Consider the following 8235-nt stretch of genomic DNA (forward strand, 5'->3'; position numbering starts at 1 on the left):
AACTGGATAATGAATGGCGAGTCACGGCCATTCAGGTTCTGCCCTCTCCCCTGTCCCAAATCACAAGAATGAGAAGGAATTTGAAAGGACTGAAAATAGATAAATGGCCATCATATGTTTAAAGTCTCGTTTGGGGGAACTGGCAGCCTCGGGGCATTTTTGAAGCAAACAATAGAGTGACTTTCTGAGAAGATCAAAAGTGCTGCTCCTGTCCAATAGCACGTGTCATCCAGGGGTGTTTGCTGCAAAACAGACGGGCTGCAGCCTGCCCCAGACCCTCTGCAGCAGAGAAGACCTTCCCTGGGGATGTCCACAGGGACTGTCCATTGAAATGGAGGCAGAGAAATAGAAAGACTGAATTTATTTCCCCTTCGGGGCTCGGAAAATGCAATGGGATGGAGTTCTGGAGACACTTTCAAATTCTAGAAGACAAGATGATACCCTCCAAGTACACCACCCCACTTCCTCAAAGAAGAAAGAATTCCATCCTGGCCTTATCACTTTTTAAAAGCTTTTTGTCTTGTATTGGGGTGGAGCTCATTAGCAATGTTATGTTTCAGGTGAAGGACAGCTTCAGCAATGGTAGTTTCAGGTGAATAGCTAAAGGACTCCACCATGTATCTATTCTCCCTCATCTCCCCTCCCATCCAGGCTGCCAGATGCATTGAGCAGAATTCCCCATGCTACATAGTAGGAACCTGTTGTTTATCCATTCTATACATAAAAGTTTGCATTTAATAATCGCAAACTCTCAATCCTCCCCGCCCCCACCTCATGGCAACCAGTACTCTTCTCCATGTTCCTGACTCTGTTTCTGTTTCACAGATAGATTTGTTTTGTCATATTTAATATTTCATATTAAAGTTATATTTTATGATATTTGTCCTTCTCTTTCTGACTTGCTTCACTTAGTATGATAATCTCTAGTTGCATCCATGTTGCAGCAAATGGCATTATTTCATTCTCATTTATGGCTGAGGAGTATCCGATTGTATATATACCACTTCTTCTTTGTTCGTTCATTTGTGATGGATTAATGTGATGGATGCTTCTGTGTCTAGGCTATTGTAAATAGTGCAGCCTTAACACTTGATACTGCTCCAGGGCCAGCTACAGAACCTCCCCAGGGATCCTGTTGAAAGTGCAGGACCCTAGGCCCATCCAGTTCCCAGAATCAAAATCTACATTTTAACAAAATTCCCTGATATTTTGCAGACATGTCAAAGTTTGAGGGTTTACTGCAGTCTCCAGAAATACAGAGAAAGGATGAGGTATGTTCAATCTCAGCAGTGCCCCTGAACCACGGTGGGTCAGCCAGTCATCTCATCTCCATGAGTTTCAGTTCAGTTCAGTCACTCAGTCATGTCCAACTCTTTGTGACCCCATGGACTGCAGCATGCCAGGCCTCCCTGTCTGTCACCAACTCCTGGAGATTGCTCAAACTCTTGTCCATTGAATCGATGATGCCATCCAACTATCTTGTCCTCTGTTGTCCCCTTCTCCTCCCGCCTTCAATCTTTCCCAGCATTGGGGTCTTTTCAAATGAGTCAGTTCAGTCCATCCAAAAGCTAGGAACTGAATTCCTAGGAGTGCTAAATTAGATAATGCATTTAAAGCATCAGGAAATGGATCTGACATATAATAAGAATTCAAAAATTATTAGTGAACTCTTAGGTTACTATTGGTTTTTATAACCATCCAGTCACCAAGAAATGGGAAGATAGGCTCAAGAATGAGTTATTATTAGTGAGTCTGGGACAGACATGTAATACCGCTATATTTAAAATGGATAATCAACAAGGACCTATTGTACTAGCACATGAAACTCTGCTCAATGTTCTGCAACAACCTAATTGGGAAAAGAATTTTAAAAATAACAGATACATGTATATGTATAAATGTATATCTTTGTTGTACACCTAAAGCTAATATAACAGTGTTAATCAACTATACTTCAATGTAAAATAAAAAGTTTTTTTGAAAAGAATGAGCTATAGCATTAAAAGAATTGAAAAACTTTCTGGGCAGTGAGAGAAAGAGACAAAGACAGTGATTCAACACTATGGCTCAACCCCAAATGTAAATGAGACATGTAAGGGAAGGAGCATGAGACAACAGGAACTTGCTACACTATTCCAGTATATTTAAATGGCTTCATTATAAAGCCTAGCTCTCCTCAGACTTGAAATAAATGGGTTACAATTTATGAAGAAAGATGATGCATGACTCTTGTGTGTCTATGTGTATTTTTTTTTCTGGGTCATTTATTAAACACTTTGGTATTGCTTAATTTATTTCTAAAGTTGTTCATTAAAGTAATTTAGTAAATTTTAAACTTTTTAAAAATAAGTATTAGTTTACTTTTGAATCTAAAAACTGGCTGCAAAGCAATCATTGAGAATTTGTCACTCACTTTACCAAAGCATGGGGCTTTGGTAAAGTCTCAAGATGGCAGAGTAGAAGGATGTGTACTCATCTTCTCCTGCAAGAACTCCAAAATTACAACTTTGTTGCTGAAAAACCATCAACAGCAGAATGTTGGATCTCACCAAAAAAAGATACCCCCATGTCCAAGGGCAAAGGAGAAACCCCAGAAAGATGATAGGAGGGGCAAAATCGTGTCTAGAATCAAATCCCATACCTGCCAGAAATGCTCGGAAGATTCAAATAAAACCTTCTGTGCACCAGGACCCAGAGACTCCACAGAGACTAAACCAGACCTACCTTTGAGTGTTTGGGCGTCTCCTGCAGAGGTTCAGGTCAGCAGTGCCCTGCTGTCGGGGCAGGGGCTCTGGGTGCAGCAGACTTGGGTGTGGTATAAGCCCTCTTGGAGGAGGTCTCCATTAACCCCACCATAGAGCCACTAAACAGATGACCCACAAACTGCAGAGCAATTATACCAAAGAAATTCTCACATTGTTAAGAAAGTTCTAGGTCCCACAACAGATTTCCCAGCCTGGGTATCTGGCAAAGGGACTGAGAACCCCCAGAAAATTTGACTTTGGATGACAGTGGGATTTGATTACAGAACTTACAAGGACTGGGGAAACAGGCTCTTGGAGGGTATAAACAAAACCTTGTGTGCAGCAGGAGAAAGGAGCAGTGACCCCAAAAGAGACTGATCCAGACTTGCCTGGGAGTGTCCAAGAGTCTCTGGCAGAGGTGTGGGTCAGCAGTGGTCTGATGCAGGGTGGGGGGCACTGAATGTGGCCATTCATGCACAGAACCTTTTGAAGGAGGTCACCATTATCTTCATTACCTCCACCATAATTTGTCTTGGGTCAAACAACAGGGAGGGAACACAGTCCCACCCATCAACAGAAAACTGGCTTCAAGGTTTACTATTGCAGCCATGAAATTAAAAGATGCTTGCTCCTTAGAAGGAAAGTTATGACCAACCTAAACAGCATATTAAAAAGCAGAGACATTACTTTGCCAACAAAGGTCCATCTAGTCAAAGCTATGGTTTTTCCAGTAGTCAGGTATGGATGTGAGAGTTGGACTGTAAGAAAGCTGAGCACCGAAGAAGTGATGCTTTTTTTTAAAAAGATATTAGCTATATTTATTCTTAAATTTTTTTAAACAGTCATTTAAAAGAATAAGAAAAACTATTTTTGAAAAAGAAAACTCACTGGAATTATTTTATATGTTGGAGAATATCATAAGTTATATCATAACAATATCATATGTTGCTTCATAAAAAAAAAAAAATCCATAAGAAGCAATGCTTTTGAACTGTGGTGTTGGAGAAGACTCTTGAGAGTCCCTTGGACTGCAAGGAGATCCGACCACTCCATCCTAAAGGAGATCAGTCCTGGGTGTTCATTGGAAGGACTGATGTTGAAGCTGAAACTCCAATACTTTGGCCACCTGATGTGGAGAGTTGACTCATTTGAAAAGACCCTGATGCAGGGAAAGATTGAGGGCAGGAGGAGAAGAGGATGACAGAGGATGAGATGGTTGGATGGCATCACCAACACAATGGACATGGGTTTGGGTGGACTCTGGGAGTTGGTGATGGATAGGGAGGCCTGGTGTGCTGTGGTTCATGGGGTCACAAAGAGTCGGACAAGATTGAGTGACTGAACTGAACTGAACTGAACTGAGCATGGCCCCACCCATCAGAACAAGGCTCAGTTTCCCCCACTGTCAGTCTCTCCCATCAGGAAACTTCCATAAGACTCTTATGCTTATACATCAGAGAGCAGAGAGAATGAAAACTACAATCAAAGAAAACTAATCAAACTGATCACAGGGACCACAGCCTTGTCTAACTCAATGAAACTATGAGCCATGCAGTGTAGGGCCAACCAGGATGGATGGGTCATGGTGGAGAGTTCTGACAAAATGTGGTCCACTGGCGAAGGGAATGGCAAACCACTTTAGTATTCGTGTCTTGAGAACCCCATGAACAGTATGAAAAGGAAGAAAGATATGACACTGAAATATGAACTCCCCAGGTCAATAAGTGCTACTTATATTATCTTCCCAATATGCTACTGAAGATCTGTAGAGAAATAACTCCAGAAAAAATGAAGAGACAGAGCCAAAGCAAAAACAACACCCAGTTGTGGATGTAACTGGTGATGGAAGTAATGTTCAATGCTGTAAAGAGCAATATTGCATAGGAACCTGGAATGTTACATCCATGAATCAAGATAAATTAGAAGTGATCAAACAAGAGATGGCAAGAGTGAACATTGACATTTTAGGAATCAGTGAACTAAAATGGACAGGAATTAGTGAGTTTAATTCAGATGACCATTATATCTATTACTGTGGGCAGGAGTTCCTTAGAAGAAATGGAGTAGCCCTCATAGTCAACAAAAGAGTCCAAAATGCAGTACTTGGGTGCAATCTCAAAAATGACAGAACGATCTCTGTTCATTTCCAAGGCAAGCCATTCAATATCACAGTAACCCAAGTCTATGACCCAACCAGTAATGCTGAAGGAAGCTGAAGTTGAATGGTTCTATGAAGACCTACAAGACCTTCTAGACTAATACCCAAAAAAGATGTCCTTTTCATCATAAGGGACTGGAATGCAAAAGTAGGAAATCAAGAGATACCTGGAATAACAGGCAAATTCGGCCTTAGAGTACAGAATGAAGCAGGGCAAAATCTAACAGAATTTTGCCGAGAAAACGCACTGGTCATAGCAAACACCCTCTTCAAACAATGCAAGAGAAGACTCTATGCATGGACATCAGCAGATGATCAACATCGAAATCAGATTGACTAGATTCTTTGTGGCCAAAGATGGTGAAGCTTTATATAGTCAGTGAAAACAAGACCAGGAGATGACTGTGGCTCAGACTATGAACTCCATATTGCCAAATTCAGACTTAAATTGAAGAAAGTAGGGAAAACCACTAGACCATTCAGTTATGACCTAAATCAAATCCCTTATAATTATACAGTGGAAGTGACAAATAGATTCAAGGGATTAGATCTGATAGACAGAGTGCCTGATGAACTATGGACAGAGGACTATGACATTGTACACGAGGCAGTGATCAAGACCATCCCCAAGAAAAAGAAATGCAAAGGGGCAAAATGGTTGTCTGAGGAGGTCTTACATTTAGCTGAGAAGAGAAGAGAAACTAAAGGTAAAGGAGAAAGGAAAGATATACCCATTTGAGTACAGAGTTCCAAAGAATAGTAAGGAGTGATAAGAAAGTCTTCCTCCATGATCAGTGCAAAGAAATAGAGGAAAATAATAGAATGGGAAAGACTAGAGATCTCTTCAAGAAAATCAGAGATACCAAGGGAATATTTCATACAAAGATGGGCACAATAAAGGACAGAAATGATAGGGACATAACAGAAGAAGAATATATTAAGAAGAGGTGGCAAGATCACACAGAAAAATGATACAAAAAAGATCTTCATGACCCAGATAACCATGATGGTATGATCACTCACCTAGAGCCAGACATCCTGGAAAGTGAAGTCAAGTGGGTCTTAGGACGCATCACTATGAAAAAAGCTAGTAGAGGTGATAGAATTCCAGTTAAGCTATTTAAATTCTAAAAGATGATACTGTGAAAGTGCTGCACTCAATATGCCAGCAAATTTGGAAAACTCATCAGTGGCCACAGGACTGGAAAAAGTCAGTTTTCATTTCAATCCCAAAGAAAGGCAATGCCAAAGAATGTTCAAACTACCACACAATTGCAATCATCTCACATGCTAGCAAAGTAATGCTCAAAATTCTCCAAGCCAGGCTTCAATAGTACATGAACCATGAACTTCCAGATGTTCAAGTTGGATTTTAAAAAGCCAGAGGAACCAGAGATCAAATTGCCAATATCTGTTGGATCATTGAAAAAGCAACAGAGTTCCAGAAAAACATCTACTTCTGCTTTATTGATAACACCAAAGACTTTGACTCTGTAGGTCACAACAAACTGTGGAAAATTCTGAAAGAGATGGGAATACCAGACCACCTCACCTGCCTCCTGAGAAATCTGTATGCAGATGAAGAAACGAAAGTTAGAACTGGACACGGAAAAATGGACTGGTTTCAAATTAGGAAAGGAGTATATCCAGCCTGTATATTGCCACCCAGCTTATTTAACTCATATGCAGAGTACATCATGAGAAACACTGGGCTGGATGAAGCACAAGCTGGAATCAAGATTGCCCAGGAGAAATATCAATAACCCCAGATATCCAGATGACACCAGACTTATGGCAGAAATTGAAGAAAAACTAAAGAACCTCTTGATGAAAGTGAAAGAAGAGAGTGAAAAAGCTGGCTTAAAACTCAGCATTCAAAAAACTAAGATCATGACATCCAGTCCCATCACTTCATGGCAAATAGATGGGGAAAAAATGGAAACTGTGACAGACTTTATTTTCTTGGGATCCAAAGTCACTGCAGGTGGTAACTGCAGTCATGAAATTAAAAGATGCTTGCTCCTGGAAGAAAAGCCATGACTGATCTAGATCTCCGCCAACAGAGATCCATCTGTTTTTCCAGTAGTCATGTATGGATATGAGAGCTGGACTATAAAGAAAGCTGAGCACCGAAGAATTGATGTTTTTGAACTGTGGTGCTGGAGGACACTCTTGAGAGTCCCTTGGACTGCAAAGAGATCAAACCAGTCAGTCCTAAATATTCCTGAATATTCATTGAAAGGATGATGCTGAAGCTGAAACTCCAATACTTTGGCCATCTGTTTCAAAGAACTGACTCATTGAGAAAGACCCTGATGCTGGGAAAGATTGAAGGTGGGAGGAGAAAGGGACAACAGAGGATGAGATGGTGGATGGCATCACCGACTTGATGAACATGAGTTTAAGCAAGCTCCAGGATTTGGTGATGGACAGAGAAGACTGGCGTGCTGCAGTCCATGGGGTTGCAAAGAGTTGGACATGACTGAGTGACTGAACTGAATTTACCGAAGCATGATTCAACTTGAGACTCAAGTTATTCCTGTATCAGTTACACCATCTCAGTATTATCACAAAGAAAGAACTCAGTAATGGTGGTGGTAAAGTAGAGAAAAGCATAGATTTTCATCAGCTTCAGATGCCCAAAATAATGGCAAGTGTAGGTCACAATAGTAAAGATAATGCAAGTTGTTGATAGAATTCACATTAACAAGAATTCTGGAAGAAGATGCTCTTTGAGCTTGGAGGTGAAGCAGCCAGGTGGCCTGAAGTCTGTCTTTTGCTGTTCCTTGCCCACAGCCCAACCTGGCCATCGAGAGTACCACCTGGGATGGAGTCCTTGTGATCTCTCGGCTGACACTCTCCCCCATTGAGATGCTCTGGATCAGACATCCCCCCATCCCCATCCTTATCTTTCATCTAATTAGCAGCATAGGTAATAAACAGCCGCCTGTTATTCATGGGCAGGCATACACCCTTGTCAAAGGTCTTGGTTAAATCATCTGGATTGTCTCCAATAACAGTGTTAACGACACTCTGCATTAGCTTCAGGTTGTGAAACATCTTCCCTTGATATTTGCTCAATATTTTATGAGTACTAGAAACATCTATTTCAGACTCTAAGATACTAACGGGCCCTTGGAACCAGTACTATAATTCATGCTGGAGGCTCAAGCTGAAACCACAAATACATGGAGTCCTGCCCCATCGTTGCCCAGGAAGAGAGAAATGTGGTCCTGAGCTATCACTGAGACTGTCTAGAATATTTCTCCCAAGGAATATATACAGACCCACAACATAAAGACATTGGTTCCTAAATAGATTGTGGTTCAGTAA

Source organism: Muntiacus reevesi, chromosome 5 (genome assembly GCF_963930625.1).
Source record: "Muntiacus reevesi chromosome 5, mMunRee1.1, whole genome shotgun sequence".
In the NCBI taxonomy this organism is placed as follows: domain Eukaryota; kingdom Metazoa; phylum Chordata; class Mammalia; order Artiodactyla; family Cervidae; genus Muntiacus; species Muntiacus reevesi.